Genomic DNA, 19,941 nt, shown 5'->3' on the forward strand with positions numbered 1-19,941 from the left:
CTAACAACCTATCCATAGGCTCCACATTGCTGGTTAAAGTATTTTTTTTTTGTCACTGGAAAAAATAAACAAATCAATAAATCATTTTGTGCTTCGGAGAACAAGTTTGCTGTCGTCAATTATTTTATTTCCAAATATATAGATTTGTAGCATTTTATTGGATCACACAGGGGATCTTCCATGTTATGCTAGAATGTAATTAGCATGGTTTGTCAGTGGCAGAGCTTGCCTACTGAGAAAATCATTTACCTTCCAAAGTCAGTAAAACGTCTCATCTTGCAGTAGCACTGCTGTTATTGTGGCTTCCACTTCTTGTGTATTCTTCTTTTTCTTTTAGTATATATTTTAGTGTTTCCTTTCATTTGTATCCTAATTTTAAAATACAAGGTCTTCAATTATTATAAAAATTTCCCCCAAAACATCCCACCATTCATCATGATGGCAGGATCGCGTAAGGAAACTAAAGCTCCCAGTTTGATCAAACTCACCAGTTCCTGTACCCTTATGCAAATCATCAGTTTCCATATGCAAATGCAGGGGGGGGTCCAGTTGCCTGGAAACCCCCCACCCCGGTCCATACCATGACAACAAAAGAAATAGTATATAATACAATTTTACTAGTACTACATGTTCTCCTCAGTATCACAAATGAAACAATTAGCACCACCTGTGGAACTTTTAACATGTGTTAGACAATAATGACTACACCTGTGTACCAACTAGGACACAGGTTCTCAAACTTGGTCCTCAGGACCCCAAACAGTGCATGTTTTCCAGGTCTCTTCACAGGCACTTTTTAAAATGTGTCAGTGAGTAATAAATACACCTGTGCACCTGCTGGGTGACCTGGAAAACATGAACTGTGTGGGATCCTGAGGATCGAATATGAGAACCACTGAACTAGGTAATCTGGAAAACATTAGGGTGAAACCCCCCTCTAGAAATCCTGCGTTTGCCTCTGGTTTCGGGAGCTATATACCAGTAATGAGAGCACAAACAACCAAAAAAGCACTGTACTGTTCAGTCATATACACTACAGCAATATATGTGTGTGTCAGCTGGCCCCCCACTGAGCAGCGGATGCCTGCCATACCTGTTCCTGCTGGCACCATCTCTCTGGTGATGTATGATATAGGTGGCCGATGACATAATTTGCATTGAATCGTGTCATCATGGCTCCGCAATCGCTTCGACATGCCCCCAGTGCTGCCCACCTCTGCCCCTTGCTGCCCCCAGACCCGCCTGGCCACCTCTGCCGAGACGCACCCACCACAGTGCTGACCAGGCTGCTTCCTCCCGGAGAAGGCAGCCAAACGTTCTGCATATATGCCCTGCTATACACTCCCGCAGCCTGGACCTCTGATTGGGCATACATTTCTTTGTCATAGCTTCTCTGTCATTCAGGTTAAGGATCTGGCCTTATCCTGCCAACTCAAGGCCTCTTCCAGCTTAAAAGGATGAAGCCTGATGTCTTGATCATGCTGTTAATCTGTATCCTGCCTTCATATGCTCCACTACCTGAATGGTCCTTCAAGAAACTTCCATAATAATAACATTTACTTATATAGTGCCAGCATATTATGTTGCAGTATACAACTGGACACATTGTAGAGGTTGATAATTAATTAAAAGAGAACACAGAGCTCCAATATGAATGCAGCCCACCAGACCTTTTGAAGAGGTTACCACCTCTTAACTACATAAATCAACAAATCACAAATAAAAAGTCCAGGCGCTTTCTCCAGTACAGTGATCATATGGTGACATAAAGTCTCTAATCAGTATATCGTTCCCGGATGTAAGTTCAATTTTAAACTCTTCTTCAATTACTCCTCATTGCATCATGGTCACCAATATGGAAAAGTAGAGAAATATCACATATAGTGAAATACCATTTATTCAGGTTTAGAATTCCTCAAACAAAAATCACCCCCTTGTGGGATAATCAGTGTACCAGAAGTGAAGGTGTATCCTGTACACAAGACAACACATCAAACACAGTGGTTTTAATCCGGATTTAAAACCTGCTTAAGCGTCCACTGGATACAAAGATCTTTTCCACCCCTCAGAGTCTTGTAACAACTTCCGTTTCACGTTTCCCTATGTAACGCACTCACAGCCTTATGGGAAATTCACATGTCCCTCTTGATTTCTCATAGGTTATTTACATAAATATCACGTGTCTATTTTCCGTAGTTACTGTTCTCTCTAACGCGCAACTCAGGAGGTCATCAACCTATCACAAGGAAGGGAGGGGGATTTAAGGAACTACGGTCCACCATAAGACATACACCTTGAGAAAGAATTTAATAAGTTCAAAAGCGTTGGTGGAAAGTGGGAGCAGATTACCAGGACTGTGAGGGGTGGAAAAGATCTCTGTATCCAGTGGACGCTTAAGCAGGTTTTAAATCTGGATTAAAACCACTGTGTTTGATGTGTTGTCTTGTGTACAGGATACACCTTCACTTCTGGTACACTGATTATCCCAGAAGGGGGTGAACAATATACTGATTAGAGACTTTATTTTACCATATGATCACTATTATACAGGTTGAGTCTTCCATATCCAATGCTGGGGAACAGAAGTATTATGGATATTGGATTTTTCCGTATTTTGGAATATGTGTATACCATAATGAGATATCTTGGGAATGAGACCCAAGCCTAAACACAGAATGCATTTATGTTTCATATACACCTTATACACACAGCCTGAAGGTCATTTTATACAATATTATTAATACTTTTCTGCATCAAACAAATATTTGTGTACATATACGAAATTCAGTAATCTATATAATAAGCAAGAAAGCATGTTTATCTGTCTGTATGTCTTTTTGTCCTTTATGCACAGCCAGAGTTTTGAAACTAGCTCCACCAAATTTGGCAGGATGGTGTAGTTTGACCAGGATTAGGTTTTTGCCTAGGTTTGAACTACATCAGGGCCACACACTGTCATACAATCCCTAAAAATGTGGACACTCTCAAATTACACAGGTTCCAGGGCTGGCAGACTGCCAAAAACCTGTGAGAATGCAACAAAAGTATCTTTATCACCTCAGTCTGAACAAACTTGATGACTCATGCGTGTTCATATTAAATCCAGAGCCTCTGTGTTTGCATGCAAGGGCATAACCAGGGGTGTAGAGAGCCACCCAGGGAAAGGGAGCATGGCCTGATAACAGGACACGTGGCCACATCCATTTAAAAAAAAGGGGGGGTACGCTGTGAGCCCCTCAGCAAGCAGTCTCCCATTACAGCCCAGCACACAGCAACGTGTGCTGGGCTGCTGATAGGTAAGGGAGAGGGGTGTGGTGTCAGACCCGGGCCCCTCCAACCAGCTCAGACCTGGGTGATTAGTACCCACTCCCCCCCTCTCTGCGCCACATAGTAAGATCTGAAAAGCTCCCGCCAGAGGTAAAAAAAAAACAAATACATTTGCCCAGACACAGAGCCCATTCATGTTAACCCACATAGTCCCTATTCAGATTATGCCAACAGAGCCCATTCAGGTTATGCGACACAGTAGTACCCCTTATACACATTATGCCATGTAGTAGTAGTTGTAGTGCCCCTTATACATTATGCCACACAGTAATGCCCCTTACACTACACAGTAATGCCCTTTGTAGATTATGCCATATAGTAGTAGTGCCCCATATAACACATTATTCCACACAATTGTAGTGCTCCTTATATATTATCCCCCCCAGCAACTCACCTCCCCATATCACCCCAGCAGCCTCTCACCTCCCCCTGTGTGCCATCAGTAGCCAGCAGGTGTGGATTTGGGGCCAGGCCGTCAGCTAATAACGGCACACCGGCAGGCAGTGGCAGACATGGAAAGACAGTGCCTAAGCAATTTGAATCTGGTGCTGGTCAAAAGGCAATCGGAGCTCTCGGACAGGCAGTCAATCAGGAGCCGCCACTGCTGATTGGCTGCCAGCCCACGAGCTCTGATTACCTCGCTACCAGTGGCATTGTCTCTCCATGACTGCCTGCCAGTACGCCAGCTGTAATCAGCTGTTGGGCTGGCACAAAATCAACATTGCTGACACCCCCTCGACTGGACCAGCCCACATTGTGTGCGTGACTGGGTGCAGGGGGAGTGGCAGGCCACAGAGGCAGCTCGGGCATCATAGCAGCCGCACCTACGTTAGTTACGCCACTGTTTGCAAGCATGTTACCAAGCAGTGGGGTCTTTTCAGGATTAATGGAATGGGGTTATAGGAGAGGACATTGTAAAACAAATAAAGGCTGCATGTGTACTTCAGGGTCCAGTCTTCAACCCTGGCAACGCCGGGTATCCCAGCTAGTGTTTCATATACACCTTATACATACAGCCTGAAGATAATTTTATACAATATTTTAAATAATTTTAGCATTAAACAAAGTTTGAACCAAAGGTGCCACTATCACAGTCGTGCTCCAAATATTCCATATTTTAGAATATTCCGTATTTCAGAATATTTGGATATGGGAGACTCAACTGGTAGATCATAACTCCATACTGTGGGGAATATTTATCACAGTATGCAAAGTGAAGATGAGAGCCTGTTCTGGCGAAGAGCTGGAAGCAGTGTGATAGCGTAATGCTATTACACTGCTTCCCGGATCCGGTCCCTGGCGCACACTATGCATGCACGGGCACCAGGGGGTGAAGGAGAAGGCGTCTCCATCTCCCTCTTCAAGGGGCTGCTTCCGCTGACGGAAATAAGTCCGATATCTGCTATGACCCCTCCTTCAAAAATTCCGGGAAACTTTCATCTTTGCAGGTATCCCCGTTTTCCAGGAACAGCCCGCAAATATTAGTTGATAAATAGGCCCCTGTATCTCCCCAAAGTGTAATAATCATACTTGCCTACCTTGTCAATCTCTTCCCCGGGAGAACCCGGCAGGAGAAGCAGCTGGGTCGCGACAAAAGGTGGGGCCTGACTATTCGCATAATTAAGCCCCGCCCCCTCCACGGCAAATTGCAGCAATTGGTGCACATTTAAATAAGGGGCGGGGCTCATGTAGAATGACATCATTAAGCCCCGCCCCATACACGGGACCTGCGATCGCCGCAGAAGTTCTCCCCATTCTGCCCACTTCAATAGAAAGTGGGCAGAATGCGGGAGAAGTGCCTACCCTTCCGGGGGTGCGGGTGGTTACCCGAAAAATCGGGAGCCTCCCACGAAAATCGGGAGGGCTGGCATGTATGGTAATAATATCTCTGTGTATTGCTCTTCCCACCCATTATAGGTGATTGTGTGTGCATGCATGTGCGGGAGGGACTGATGTGAGTGACTATATAGAGTGAATATACATTCTCTGTATAAGGGCTGTGTAATATGTAAGTGCTATATAAAAAAAACTGTTCGAAAATATGCAGATTTATAAGACAGACAATTTTCTGCCTCTATAAGGATAATTATATTCTGATCATTCCTAACCACACCTACAATAAGCAATACCTACAGCCCATGGTTTTCTTTCTTTTTCATTTAATTTAGATCTATGATTTTTGCTACTGTCAGGTTCAAGTTAACAGAATGTACAGCATCCTTACACATGTTCTGACAATTGGTGAATTATTTACCATCTAAGGGTGAATTATATGGTGCACAAGTCTGGTGGCAGATGTGAGATTAGGGACACACGTGCAAGAAAAATGTATTACACACATCCAAATGCTCCCCTTATGTAACCAGCAATCTGCTAACCCAGACGCACGTCCCTTTCCCCAAGCAAATGAATATTTAAATATGTGATTAAGAAAGTTCAAAGTAACTTATGTGTTCATCTCTACAAACAGTATTTGTAAGAGGTTTGATCAATGCAACATGCTTCTGTGCAAAATAATACATATATATATATATATATATATATATATATATTATATATATACTAGCTGATGCCCACAGCTTTGCCCACTATTGAATTGCTTCTTCTTTTTTGTTTTTATTTGAGGTGTTCTAGTTATATTGCTTTGCATCGGGCCCCCTGTGTTCCCGCTAGGCTGTTTCAGCAGGGCGCTGCTCCTGCCCGATTTGAAATTGCTGAAATGCACCCTGCCCTAATGGCTGCTCTGCTATTTTGGTGTCACCCCCTTGGGTGGTGCACCACTGATGGTGCACTATTGGGTGCATCACCCGCACAGTGCCGGGAGTGGCTGGGGATTGTCCAGCAGCTCCCGAAGCACTGGGCAAGCCAGACGAGAACGGGGGTGCGACACTCAGTCAAGCCCCCAAAATGTCATACACCAGGGGGTGTGGCATTGCGGACATGTGGCAATTGCCCCTTTATGTCTATCAACATTAAGAACACATCCAATTTTCCCTTGGCAATCCCTAGCGCTAATCTAGCACAATACTCCCCTCTTTTAGATCTGATGGGTTGGTCAGCATCGATCCCTCGCCCACAGGAAACAGCACCTTTTATAAACACTAGCTTCATCCCAGTAGTAATAAATGTGTCTAAACAACAGCGCCCCAGGGAGTTTGGTAGTTATTGCAGTCTCCGGTGTGCAAAAGGTGATTACTGGATGGATCGCAGATTTGTTATGCACATCAACAGCTCGTCAGCTTGGGAGATAGTGTTTGTAGCAAAAAGCTAACAGGTAAGTCTTGAGTCCTTATTTAGCAATTGCTGTTTTGAATACAAAGTGTCAGATGGGTATCGATAGATAGCGTCTGTCCTACCTTGTTTCCAAACAGTTCTTCAGCTGTCCTGGATATATACTTACCACACTTCCGTGTGGTTATGGTGCTGTGAGTGCCGCCCGATCTTCTGGCTTCTCCTCCTGTCCTCCGCCAGCGTCTCTCAGGGATGTACTGTCCATTCTTTTTATTTCATTATATTGTCAATATATGTCCAGATTAAAACCATTTTTACCACACACTCATTGCACTTTGAATTACCAAACTCCCTGGGGCGCTGTTGTTTAGACACATTTATTACTACTTATCTGCAATTTTTAGTGACACGGGAACTGTCACCAGTGTCTATAGCTGCAACAGGAAAATTCTACAATTTTTACATTATTTACATCTTTTATTATAACTCCACATTGCTACATCTTTACATCCCCACAAAAGTATCCCCAGGAGCGCACAACACCACCACATCAATACCTACTAGCTTCATCCCAGCTTTATTCTAACTAGCTGGTGTTAATACCCACCCTGAAATCTGCCAGCAGGAATTAGAGTAAAAACTCTTCCACACACATATGGTAAGTCCCCTACTTTGCCACATATACCTCTCCCTGGTGGTGTCACCAATCCAAGTGGTGTAGACTCCGTGGGAAGGGCAAATATCATTGATCACACATCTGCTTTCTTATGTAACAGACCAGGTTTATGTTCCTCTGTAAAGCAGAGTGGCTGAAGCGCTAAGGTCAAGGGAGTCACCTTCTAGTTTACCTTGTTCTGCATCCAACGTAATGGTGTATGGTCAGTGACCAGCATAAATTCTCTTCCTAGCAGGTAGCATTCTTAGGGCTTCTGAAGTCCACTTTATCATTAGGCACTCTTTTTCTATTGTAGCATACTTCTAGTCCCTAGGAGGCAATTTATAACTCAGGTACAAAACATTGGATTCCACCATATCTCTAACTTGTGATAACACAGCCCCCAATCCTACACTTGTACAGAGGTGGTTTAAGAGAGGAGAGCGCCCATGTGCAGGCTCCGTGCAGGAGCCCCCTCTTCTCTGGCAGCACAGTAGACTCTGGCTTTGGGGACATGGCTCCCGTGCCATGTTCCAGGAGACGTTTTTAATGCACATGCGCAAAACATTGGGAAAATGTCTGATTTCTCAGTGATTTCTGCTGTTTTACCGACTGCCGCAAAACTCTAAGAGAGGTAAGTATAATTATGGACCCATTATAGGTACACCAATACACTCAAGACATCTGTTTGAAAGAAAAACCTACAATCACTATTTTACTGCCTCTTCCTGATCTACCTAGGGTTTGTCTTGACTTTGTCCCACAGCATAGTCCAAATAGTTGGCCTCCGTCGTGGCTATTGCATACTTAGGGCCTGATTCAGACCCACTCGCGAGCGGCTGTCCGCTCGCAAGTGGGTCGATGGTCTGCACTGAGCATGCGCACGACGGAGGGAGCTCCGTCGTGCGCATGCGCCAGACACGACGAGCGAAGGACTTTCCTTCGCTCGTTGTGTCCGATCAAAGGGGGCGTGCTGTCAATGTTGATTGACAGCACGCCCCCTTTGGTGGGCGTGCCGGGGGCGTGCCTCCCTGACGGGGGCGTTCCCACGGGAACGCCTCCCGTCAGAAGCCGGCCCACTGACATCACTAGTGATGTCAGTGGGAGTGATTTTGGCTCTGATAGAGCCAAAATCACTCCGGAGCTTGCGGTTGAAAACCTCAACCGCAGGCTCCGGCTCGCAATTTCGATGGTCGCGATGGTCACGACCATCGCGGCCATCAAAATGCACGCTCGTATAGCCTGTGGGTGGTGACCCACAGCTATACGAGCGTCCAGGAGGACGCTCCATGAAAATGGAGCCCGGCCCTCATTCAGAGCGTGCGCTCTGCTCAGAGCGTACGGCTCTGAATGAGGGCCTTAGTTGGCTCTCAATGACCTTAAGACGGCCTCCACTTTAGGTAGAAGTGATAGCCAATTCCCAGGTGTATATTACAATATTGTACAAAAAAATATGCAACAGCATAAGTCCTATGAGACTGCAACAGCTTATTTATGCCCCTAGGTGGCAGGGGTGCCGTGTAACCCAAACGGAAGTACCTTATACAACATTCCAAAGGTACTGCTGAAGACAGCCTTCAGCTTAGCTGCTTCCATGAAGGGAATTTCCAATAGTCTTTTGTAAAAATCTTGCTTTTGGCTTGGCTCTGAACTAGTTCCTCCACGCTAGACATAGGGTAAGCGCCAAAACATGAAACGCTATTCAAACATTAAAGTTAGTGCAAAAATGTATGCTGCCATTTGGTTTCAAATCAACATTCATAAAATTGGTGGGATATCTCAGTGTCAGTAGTCCAGAGCTGGCCCTATATAGGCAAATGTCTAGGGCACCATTGCTCCAGGGGAGAACCAAGCAGACAACACGATGTTTGAAGGTGGGAATGGCTGCAATTTAAAGGGCACCAGATAAAACTTTGACTAGGGCACAAAATAGGTCAGGGCCAGCTCTGCCAATGACAGGCAACATCACTTGCTTTGAGCGTTGATAATCCAGGGCCTGTATTTTATCTAAATCCATAGAGGAGTTTTGTAGCTTCACCACACAAATGGGGTGCTAAAATCTCAGCCCAATTCTCCAGTGCCCAATTAGTATGTTTTAGTGGTCCTTTGAAATGTTATCAGATATGGCTCAATGCAGGGGCGTATTAAGAGAGGAGGGGGCTCGTATTCACTCCCTGTCCTGGGCCCCCTCCTCTCTCCCTGGCTGCCGTCAGCGAATTGACAGCAGCAGTAGACTCCGGGCACAAGAGTGAGCCCAGAGTCCGCTGCACATGCGCAGGTCACTAGGAAAATTATGCGGCAGCCATTTTCCAGGCGTTTTCTGCAGCGCTACTCTGTGAGACATCGGAGAAGTAAGTATAAGACTGGTACCATTTCCTGCAGAGTCTGCTACCTGTTCCTGCTTTGTCTATATTGATTGGTTCTGTTGTGCATGTTTCCTCCTGGAGATATTTGCAACACCTGTGTTTGCTGTGCAGTACTGTCCATAACGCATTTTAGCATCTCCTCAAATTTATCTATTAGCCTGGCGGTATAGTGATACTAATCTAACACAATACGGGTTGGGTATGGGATGCCGGCACTCGGGATCCCGGCAGTCAGAATCCCGACCCCGGTATCCTGAAAGTGTTAGGACACCAACACCTGTTGGTAAGTATCCTAACCCTCCCCCTAACTATCCCTCACACCACCCTATACCTAACCAGCCCTCGAGTGCCTAAACCTAACCCTCCCCCCTTAGTGCCTCACCCTAACCCTCCCCCTAGTGCCTAACCCTCCCCCTAGTGCCTAACCCTAACCCCTAACCCTCCCCCCTAGTGCCTTACCCTAACCCTCCCCCTCTAGTGCCTCACCCTAACCCTCCCCCTAGTGTCTAACCCTAACCCTCCCCCTCTAGTGCCTAACCCTAACCCTCCCCCTAGTGCCTAACCCTCCCCCTAGTGCCTAACCCTAACCCTCTAATGCCTAACCCTCCCCCTCTAGTGCCTAACCCTAACCCTCCCCATCTAGTGCCTAACCCTCCCCCTAGTGCCTAACCCTCCCCCTCTAATGCCTAACCCTAACCTTCCCCCTAGTCCCAAACCCTCCCCCTCTAATGCCTAACCCTAGCCCTCCCCCTAGACCCAAACCCTCCCCCTCTAATGCCTAACCCTCCTCCTAGTGTCTAACCCTAACCCCTAACCCTTCCCCTAACTCCGGCGCCGGGATTATGACTGTTAGATAAATTTGCTTCTCCAGTTTTCTCCAGTATAATACACTGTTATTATATTTAGCATTTGCTATAACTTTAATGTACTGTATGTAACTTTAAATTTGTTTTGCATATTTATGCATATTTTGTTGTATTGCTATGTATGTGTAAAGCATTAACCATTATATTTGCTTGTTAGGTTTAGCCACTGCTGCTCACCATCTTCACAGCTCCTGCTGTGACAGGCTCCCTCTCCAACTCCAACCCCTGCGCCCGGCAGCCTGTCATAGCTCAGCTGCCATTTAGGACACAGGGGGTGAGCACTCAAGAAAATGATTTATCAGACCCCCTCTCAGTCAGCCGGCAGCTCCTTTTATATATCTCTCTCTCAGTCCCTGCTCTTCTTTCCCCTGACAGGAACCCAATCACTCCCAGCTATATTACTCCGCCCCTTCTTCTATAGTACATGGGCATCGCACACACTGAGGCACATCCTCACCACAAAAAGTAGTACCACATATATATATATATATATTTATTTTCATTAATACCCTACTCACTTTAACCCTTTACCAGGGTTATATTCTCCCCCTGATAATCTGTGAATGCTATAAGATTATCATCCAGATTATCACTCTTCTAACCCTTTATTGGCCACTGCCAATATTACTGGGTGATTCTTCCTCTCTCTATTTCCTGTCACATCCGTGGCATCCTCTACTACCCTCTCATTCTGTTAGTGAGTCTCCTCACATTTCTACTTTTATTCTAGAGGAGCAGAACTCCATTCTGCTCCCCCTACCTTTCCCTTACTCCTAAGGGTGGACCCCTCATCTGGCCCCCCTTCTGTCTCCTCCTCAGGGTCAGCCCCCATGGCTCACGGCTATAATCTACTCTCCCGACTCTCTGAGAAAGCACGGTTGCATCCATCTTTCACTATATTTATATACTGGTCATGACTACTTCTACATATTCTCCTACTCTCTATGAGAGCATGGCTATTTCCATCTCTCAATTTATCTACCGGTCACCTCTACTCCTAGTCTCCCATATCATGCTTTTATAGCCGGTCCCCCTATCTCCTCTACTATATTCTCTATCTCCCTGAGGATTAGTCCCTTGTCCTCACCTGTAACCACAGACGGGTGCTCTGCTGGTACAGGATTGGACATCGTCTACCTTTTTTAGATCACCCTGAATCTTCATCCCTTGTCTCTATAGGGTCTGTGAGATCCCCATGTAATACTCAAGTCCTCTCAGTAGCAACTCATCTTCATACGCCACTCATAGGCCTCCTCACTCAAAATGTAAGCCATGTTGGCTAATAAACTAAACCTGCATCCTGCACCTGAGTATGTAAGTCGCATCTCAGCAGTCTGCCTCCAAATGTAACCCCCCTTTACCCTCTAAAGGGACACCAGGTTACTAACTCCTATGTAATCTTGTTTTACCCACCCTTAAATCATGTTAAGTGGTGTACCTTTTCTTTATCAGTTCAGTGCCTCCACCCAAGTATCAATAGTAGTCTGGGCCTACTTGGGAAAACCCTATTATGCATTGGCTTGGATAGTATGTAGTATTAAGGCTTGCCTGGATAAGCCTGAGGTAAGTATGTTTCTTTACCTTACCTAAAATCATATGACATGTGATATTCTCCACACTCTCTCGAGGTAAGTAAACACATGAATAGATACATTTTAACACTTTATATAGTTACTAAGTTATCATAAACCTAACATTCAAATATAATGGTTAATGCTTTACACATACATAGCAATACAACAAAGTATGCATAAATATGCAAAACAATTTTAAAGTTACATACAGTACATTAAAGTTATAGCAAATGCTAAATATAATAACAGTGTATTATTCCAAGACTTTACATCAATGACCATAACATTTGCTATGCTTATATACAAATGGGATGAATGAGGGCGAGACCATTGTAATTCTCTTAGTGCTGAGAACTATATGGATATTACTATGTTAGTTCTGATTCACCCTCCACAACTTATACAATAACAGTGTTTTACATCAAAGTGTAACCCTCACTTTTACCTATCAAAGTCCAGATGTCTTATACTGCTAACAAATTGACAAGTCTCAGACTCATAGAACAGTTATCCTCCAGAAGGGTTAATTGATTGCACTTCCTTGTATATTATTTTCTAGAATATAAATGAACAATGTCACTTCCCTCTATGACGTGTGCAATTATATCATTTCCAATAGATATTGTAGTCTCAATAAGTGTTGTAACTCTATATTTCAGATGAATAACTTTACTGAAGTTATATATGGATAATCACACTCTCAAACCTCAGTATATAAGTATTAACGTGGTTATACCACTGATATAAAAGTGCAATGAGTTACTGTTCGTCCTTTTCTTATAGGAAGTATCTCTTGTAATTAGCAGCACAAGTGTCTCTAGTTTGGCTGCTGTAAAAACTATGGCTCCAGCATTCTAGTTATAAGTTTCACTAGTTAATGGTATATTTCTTCCAATTCTACAAGTAGTAATTATCCCAGTAACAAATTACTTGTAAATACCGGTCACTGAAATAGCTCTATCCAGGTAGTTACTTTGCTAAATAACTAAAGTAATAAGAGATGTCTAAAGCTGGCCACACATCTAAAGATTATCTGTCCAATCAGCCAACTAGTTGATTGGTTGGAATGAAAATCTGGTAAGGTATGGGAGTAAATAACAACCAGAAATTTGCTCCCAAACACCGGAAAATGGACAAAAACTGTTGTTTGAACAAATTGTTTAGACAAACATTTAACAAACTTCTCTGAACGACCATTTTCATCTGTTTTCTGGCATTTAGGAGCAAATTGCTGATCATCATTTACTCCCATACGTTACCAGATTTTCATTCCAACCAATCAACTAGTTGGCTGGTTGGACAGATAATCTTTTGATGTGTGGCCAGCTTAAGTCCGTGTTTGCAATCCTTAGTCGCTGTACATATGAATAACCTGCTACCCCAAACTTTTCCTATGGTAAAATATTACAGTACTGTACATGGGAGGTAGTAGGTTTTATGTTCCAGCTGCTCCATAGTCAGTTCTACTCTAATGAGATGCCTCTCTTGTCTCTTATGTATCACTTCTGCATCTATTATTTCCTATAACTACTGTATGATATCTGTGAGACTAGAGAGCTTCCAAGTGAGTGTAGTGTAACTACTCTACTCACTACGGGCTCAGCGCTACTGCCGCTGCCCACATGCATGAGATGTTCTTCCAGGAGCAATGTTTGAAGGAGGGAAGTCCGGCTCTTTAGAAACAGCTGACTGCTGCCTGTGAGTGCACGACATCAGCCTCCACTATGCTATACAGCAGGACCCTGCAAGGCCTCACTGCCTCACCACTACTGCTGCTGTGTCCCTGGGCGTGCCTCTGCTCCTCCAATACAGTCTCCATGCTCACGGATAATGGCCACCACAGAGCACTTTGCCCTGCACCAGCAGCACCAGCTGCCATCTCAAAGAGCAGGGTGAGTACTTCTCCCCACCGGCCTCCACAGCTCCTTCTCTGGCTGTGCCCTATACTGTGGCAGTGAGTGCCCAGGTGAATGCAGTGCAAGTGGTTCTACTCACTGCAGAAAGTTCCCTGCAACTGCTGACACAGACTGTCAGAAACTCCATTCCCACCAGCCAATCTCCTTCCTCCCATTGCCACATCTCCCAGTGACAGCCCGTGAACGGTCAGGCTAGGCACCACTGAGCCACCCACTGCCACATGTCCTCTGCCCACAGGACTTCCACTGCCACCTCGGATGGCTGCATCTGGGAACACCTGCTGGCAGCTGGGAACTCTGCTGACAGCCACTGCTGCTCACCATCTTCACAGCTCCTGCTGAGACAGGCTCCCTCTCCAACTCCACCCCTCCGCCCGGCAGCCTGTCATAGCTCAGCTGCCATTTAGGACAGGGGGTGAGCACTCAAGAAAAGGATTTAGCAGACCCCCTCTCAGTCAGCCGGCAGCTCCTTTTATATATCTCTCTCTCAGTCCCTGCTCTTCTTTCCCCTGACAGGAACCCAATCACTCCCAGCTATATTACTCCGCCCCTTCTTCTATAGTACATAGGCATCGCACACACTGAGGCACATCCTCATCACAAAAAATAGTACCACACATATATATATATATTTATTTATTTTCATTAATACCCTACTCACTTTAACCCTTTACCAGGGTTATATTATCAATAACCCACCAGCAATAAACAGCACCTTTAAGACCCAAATCTCCACCCCAGCTCTATCCTGATTGGCTGGTATTAAACCCTTTGCTCCTCTTTCCTCCTCCTTTTGTAGCCCAGGTGCTCTGTTTGATCAGCCCAACGCCGACAGCCAGTAGAAGTGAGAGCAGAATCTCTCCCAGATACATGATGTAAGCTCCTATATAATCCACTGATATGCAGCCTTTGAAAATGATGAACTGGGATCCTGAATCCTGCTTTTATCTACTATTACTGTGTAGGCTATCAGTAGAGGGTACGATGATGAACTATGTATGATTGTGGCAGTGGCCCCATGTTATAAAATGACCTTGCTGTGGTGGACACAACAACCTGAGGACCTTGCTGTGGTGGACACAACAACATTTTAATGCACAGTCTGGATGCAGCTACTGTAGATTTTGTCACTCTTCCATCCCCCTATTCTATGGGGGCAATATAATTAGGTGCAAGTTGGTTTGTGCAAAAAGTTCGCACTGCAAATTGCAAGTTGCAATCCAATTCCAAACTCACATTTTTTTTTTCTATAGGAAAATCACGTTTTTTTGTACGCACCCCCCCTGAGAGTGTGAAAAGCTAGGGAAAAGGTGCAGAACCCCTTGAACACCCCCTTAATGACTAATTTTAGAAGTTTTCAATAAGCTTGCTTGGACCAATAATTATGTAATTTTGGGTGTTAAAAAATTTCCTCAAATTAACCCAAAAATCAACTTTCTTGTTACCGGTAGTTTAGGCTTATATATGTAATAAAGTATTTTTTAAAATGAAAAATTGCTTTTTATAAATTAAAAAAAAATAAATTAGTGGACTCAATCACCTTTTTTTTCTTTTATTTGCATTTTTTTTAAATTAATTTGAGATTAAACGAGAAAAAAAGTTTGCTTGTTATCATTTTTTTTCCATGTAAAAATAAAAATCAAAGCACAATTCAGCCATTTGACACTGTTTAACAAGCTCCATTACTTTCATTTTGCCCACTAAAAGCCTTCTATGTGATTCTACTATCAAATTTGTCATGTTTTTGGGGTCCAGGATGTTATAGATAATTTGCTTACCCTTGCTGGATCTTGCATTTCTCAGGAGTGCGCATTCGTGCGATGTTTGCAAGTTTCATAAAACATGCACCTAATTGGATTCCCCCCTATATGTATAGAGTTCAACTTCCTACTATAGTGCACATCAAATGTAGTCCTGTTTCACTTGTCAACGCCAGTTCCTTAAATGTAGCTATATGTAGCTATGTAGCTTTACTGTTAGTAACTTGCGCTGAAATGACAAATTGCATTGGGTGAATGAGGAATTATCAGGATCTGCAGCCGTGTGATGCTGTCCCTGCCTTCTTACTGCCTCTTTGAAGATGAGCATTTTTCAAATTTTTCAGGGATTTTCAAATGACTGCTGGACTTCAAACATCCACAGAATTGAACCTAAATCTGTATGTTTCCTGCTTCCTTTAAACTTAGGGCCTGATTCAGAGCCGGACGCTCTGAACAAGCGCCCGCTCCGAATCAGGGCGTTTTTTGTTTTTTTTGGAGCGTCCTCCTGGACGCTCGCATAGCTGTGGGTTACCACCTACAGCTTATGCGAGCGTCCATGATGATGATCGCGATGGTCAAGACCATCCTGGACGCTCGCATAGCTGTGGGTTACCACCTACAGCTTATGCGAGCGTTCATGATGATGATCGCGATGGTCAAGCCCTGGAGTGATTTTGGCTCTATCAGAGCCAAAATCACTCCCACTGACATCACGCCGAGGGCGGGGCTAAGCTCTGTCCTGCCACTATAAAAAATAAAAATATGTATAAACGAGTAATGGGTCCCTTGCGCACTGGATAACTGACACTAGTTGTTGCGGGGTGTGCTGCGAGTAGAACAGAGGTGCCTTGTCCTCTTAGGTTTGCAAATAGAAGGGAGTGGTTACCGCGCTGAACCCCTGGATGGTGTATTTGATACTTGTGTGTCTATAGATCAAACTGGTATGTGGGTTATAATGTAATTTATTAATACAATACGATATGGACTTTTATGTGTCAAAGAATAAAGTCACAGTGTTACACACAAATATACAAACATACAAGTGAATACATTCTGAATGGTACAGTTGCAGTAGGTCAGAATAAAGTATTAACACAAGAATATAAATGCCTGACCGGCAGTAGACGGCAGAGTGCGGCGTCCCGTAGTGCTGTTATAGTTAGTTGGCATGCGTATAGAATAATGAAGTCGGTGGTTAGTGGTGAAAAACAAGGGATATGCACGATCCAATAAGGTGCACAGATCGGATATAGAAAAAAATAGTTAAAAGGTTGAAGAAACGTGGCCAGGAATAGTTACTGTAGATGATGGTAGTGGCTGTTAATGCACAATAATTTGGATAGCTTGGAGAGTGGTAGAAACAGAACAGGGGGGAAGACAGAGTGTGAATCAGTCTCGACAGAAGTGGATCAAGTACCTTTGCAGATAGACTCAGTTCCGGTATGCCTTATTCGGATGGGGCGCTGGATGGTTGTCAGCTGGGGTGGTATGCCGGCTTCCCTGCAGTGTGGGCTGCAAACGACATGCCTGATGTGGCCGGATCATTGGGCACACTGGGCTGCCTGGATGTCGGCTGGTTCAGTCTGGCCACGGCTTTCCTACTGTGGGTTAGTCGCGGGGGGGGACCGTTCCTTCCTCCTAGCTGGTGATGCTGGGGACCGCTGGCCTGCGTTCCTCCTTCGCTTCCGGGTAGGCGTCCAGAAATCCTGGTCACGTGACGCCGGGAGCTGGGGCTGCTTGATGGTACTAGTCATATCCTGATCATATGATCAAAGATTGTGGGTGTGTCCCAACGTGTTTTGGCTGGGTTGGCCTTCCTCTGGGGGTGTGGAAACTCAGTCTCATCTGTGTCGTTGGTTTATAGTGGTGCATGGGTCCGCCCCCTGTTCTGATTGGGTTAGGGGCTGGAGGTGAGGTCTCCTGGTTATTGTAAGTGCATTGTCTCCTGTTTAATTGCTTGGTGGCCATCTTTCCAGAGTCTCTGTATGTTTCAGCTCCTATATGCTTACTGCATTGTCCAGCCGATGGGGGGTTAATCGGCCATTTTGTGGTGGTTGACTGGATAAGTAATATTCGTGTTTGCAGATTGTTGTAAGTGCATTGTCTCCTGTTTAATTGCTTGGTGGCCATCTTTCCGGAGTCTCTGTATGTTTCAGCTTTTATATGCTTACTGCATTGTCCGGCCGATGGGGGGTTAATCGGCCATTTTGTGGTGGTTGACTGGATAAGTAATATTCGTGCTTGCAGATTGTTGATGAACATCAGGGGTAATTATAGACAGTATAAAACATCCTGCATGGATAAATTAACTGGTATGCATAATACATGGAAATAGGTTCTGCATGAATGCTGATAGCCATATTGGTGCACATCACATGACATATTGGTATGCATACCATGATAAACTTTTGTTGTGCAGCAGTTGTATATGGGCTGGCATAATTGATATGCTCCTATAGAATTACTGACTCGTGAGGATTAGTAGTCTCGGTATGTGGAGTGTGGGTTGGATTATGATAATGTCACACGTACATTGTTAGTGTTTGGACTTGAAGGTATAGGCTGGTGTGTTGAGTGCTTGCACGTGTGTAGAATCTCTATTTGCAGATGATAGATCTCACTTCGTTGTCCACATTTAATCCTCTTGGGGTTAGTGTCTAGGTGGATGATCATTCTTAGTTCTGTTTTGTTAATCAGGTTGTTGTAGTCCCCCCTCTCCATCTTTGTTTTACTTCTTTTATCCCTAGGAATTTCATTTGAGCTGGATTGCAATTATGGTGTTCCTTATAGTGTGATGAGAGAGGGTGTTCCTCGGTGCCTTTTTGGATGTTCCATATGTGCTCACATACTCTTGTTTTTAGGGGCCTGATGGTTCTTCCCACATAAATTTTTGGGCAGGGGCATTCTAGTACGTAAATTAATCCTTTTGAGTTGCATGTTAATCTGTCTCTGATCTTGAAGACAGCTTGGTTCCCTGGAGAGGTTATTTCTTGGATTGGTTTTGTGCTTCTGTTTTGGGTGGTCTTACAGGCTTTGCAGGTTCCACAGTAGTAGAAGCCTCCTATTTTCTTGGTTGTTGGTGTTGTTGTTTGGATTAGGTTACTTGGGGGAATGTGTTTTTTAGTTAGTTTCATTTTGATATCTTGTGCCCTATGGAAAATTACTCTGGGTCTGGATGGGAGTACTTCTGCTAGGGTCTCGTCTTGGAGTAGTATATGCCAGTGTTTCTGTATTGTTCGTTTGATCTGATGGGCGTTTTGATTGTATCGTGTGATGAAACTTATGTTTGTGTTAGAGTCTGTTTGTTCTTTTGTGAGTTTGTATTCTAGTAATGGTTGTCTATTGGCTTGTCTTACTGTTGTTCGTGCTTGTTCAATCGTGTTTGGGTTGTATTTTTTTTAGATGAATTGTGATTTTAGGGTAGCACTTTGTGTATCATAATCTCTTATTTTGGAGCAGTTACATCTTAGTCTTTTAAATTGGCCTAAGGGGACACTATGCAGACAGTTGGGGTGATGTCCACTGGTTGCCAGGATGAAGCTATTGACATCCACTGTTTTGTGGAAGGTGTTAGTATGGATTGTGTCATCTTCAATAAAGATATTAAGGTCAAGGAATTCGACTTTGGTTCTGCTGTAGTGGGAAGTGAATATTAGGTTATTGTCATTGTTGTTGATGTATGTGAGAAATTTGATGAGAGATTCTTCCTCGCCATCCCAGATGAAGAATATATCGTCAATGAATCTTACCCATAGGACGAGATTTGCGCCAAGCTCGCTTTGGGACCAGATGTATTTGTTCTCCCATGTGCTCATAAAGAGATTCGCGTAGCTTGGCGCAAATCTCATCCCCATCGCTGTCCCAGTGGTCTGTAGGAAATAGGTATCGTTAAACCATACATACCGGTAATTGTGTGTAAGAATGAACCTTATGCAGTCTGTGATGAATTTGTTCTGTATTTCTGTCATGTCCGGGTCAGTGCTAAAGTGGTGGCTGATGCTTTCTAGTCCTTGTTCATGGTTGATGATAGAGTATAGTGAAGTTACATCGCTTGTCACAAGCCAATATCTGTTGTTCCATGGTGTTCTGTGTAGTTTATTTAAGATGTCAGTAGTGTCTTTGATATAGGATTTCTGTTTTGACATAAGGCTGTAAGAAGGTGTCTATGTAGCGGGACAGGTTTGAAGTTAGGGAGTCAATACCTGAGATTATCGGTCGGCCTGGTGGATGTGTCGGATTTTTATGA

Source organism: Taudactylus pleione, unplaced genomic scaffold (assembly GCF_031769625.1).
Source record: "Taudactylus pleione unplaced genomic scaffold, aTauple2 ptg000475l, whole genome shotgun sequence".
Lineage (NCBI taxonomy): Eukaryota > Metazoa > Chordata > Amphibia > Anura > Myobatrachidae > Taudactylus > Taudactylus pleione.